The sequence below is a fragment of the Mus caroli genome, chromosome 18 (genome assembly GCF_900094665.2).
Source record: "Mus caroli chromosome 18, CAROLI_EIJ_v1.1, whole genome shotgun sequence".
NCBI classification, from domain to species: domain Eukaryota; kingdom Metazoa; phylum Chordata; class Mammalia; order Rodentia; family Muridae; genus Mus; species Mus caroli.
In genome coordinates this window covers 15,781,272-15,782,570 of record NC_034587.1, presented here as the reverse complement: position 1 = coordinate 15,782,570, position 1,299 = coordinate 15,781,272, and the positions used below count along the sequence as shown (strand labels likewise).

Here is a 1,299-nt window from a genome sequence, read left to right as displayed (position 1 = left end):
AGATTTTAATTAACACACCAAAAAAGAAAAGTATCAGTATACTAACTATATTTGTCTAATACATATTCTGTTTTTTTAAAAGTGAAACACTAAAGATTGTAGGATAATCATAATTTTCTTCAAATCACATCCAGAATTTGATCTTATTCTTTTCTTATTTCTATTTAAATCATATTTTTTCTAAATTAGAGATCACATACATTTTAGCTGTGATTATATTTTGTCTGCATTCTTGCTTTGTTATTTGTGCTTTATGCAATAGCCTTTTTGTGTTGAATTATAAACAGTAAGCTTTAGGTTTGGAGATGATCATTATGAAGGACTTTCACTGTGAAGAAGTTCTCCCAGCATTAGATTTGGGATTCTAATTTCTCTGCCCTATTTCCATAATTACTTAAAAACTATCTTCTACTTCCGCAGTCCTCCTTACCAACATGGCGTAGTCCATTAGCATCACTGAGCTGAATCTGCTACAACTGGAAATGCTCAAGAACCCTATAGACCAGGAAGTGGAGATTTTATCTACGTCCACTGCTCAGATCAAGGTGCTACAGACCAAGTGTGTGGAAGTGAAGGACTGTATGAACGTGCTGAACAAGAGCAGCAAGGGAAAAGAAATACTGGTCCCACAGTTCTATGTATGTCCCCAGGAAGCTACATGTTGTGAAACATGTGCTTATCAATGTGGGAACTGGCTACTACAAGGAGAAGACAGCTGAGGATGCCAAGGATTTCTTCAAAAGAAGATAGATTTTTTTTTACCAAACAGATGGAGAAAAATCCAGCCAGTACTGCAGGAAAAACATGCCGTGAAACAGGTTGTCATGGAAATGATGAGCCAGAAGATTCAGTAGCTCACAGCCCGGGGGGCAAAGCAGGCTACTGCCAAGACATGAGAATGTGTTGCAGAAATGAGGCAGAGAGAGACCCTTTTTCAAGGGGCCTAGGACTTTTTCCGGCAATGATCTCCTGGGAAAGTGGCCTGGGAAAGTGTCTGGGAAGAGAGGGTCTTGTGTTTAATGCTATTAAATGTGCCAGCTGCACACACACACACACACACACACACACACACACACACACACACAAAACAAAAACAAAACAAAAAAACCCTATCTTCTAGAGCTAGAGAGATGACTCAGTGGTTAAAAGCACTTGCTTCTCTTACACAACGAAAATCTGCCAGTACATGAGAATATATGTGCTGCATGCAAATACACATGTACACAGAAAATAATTTAAAAAATCTCAAAAAATTCCTTAATTTTATAATCAGCTGAAGAACCTCTTTCTTATTTCTAT

At 37.8% G+C, this 1,299-nt stretch overlaps 1 pseudogene; it reads left to right on the top strand.

Annotated features, from left to right (window-relative positions):
• Positions 1 to 434: 434 nt before the first annotated feature.
• LOC110285122 lies at positions 435 to 896 on the top strand (annotated as a pseudogene).
• Positions 897 to 1,299: the final 403 nt, after the last annotated feature.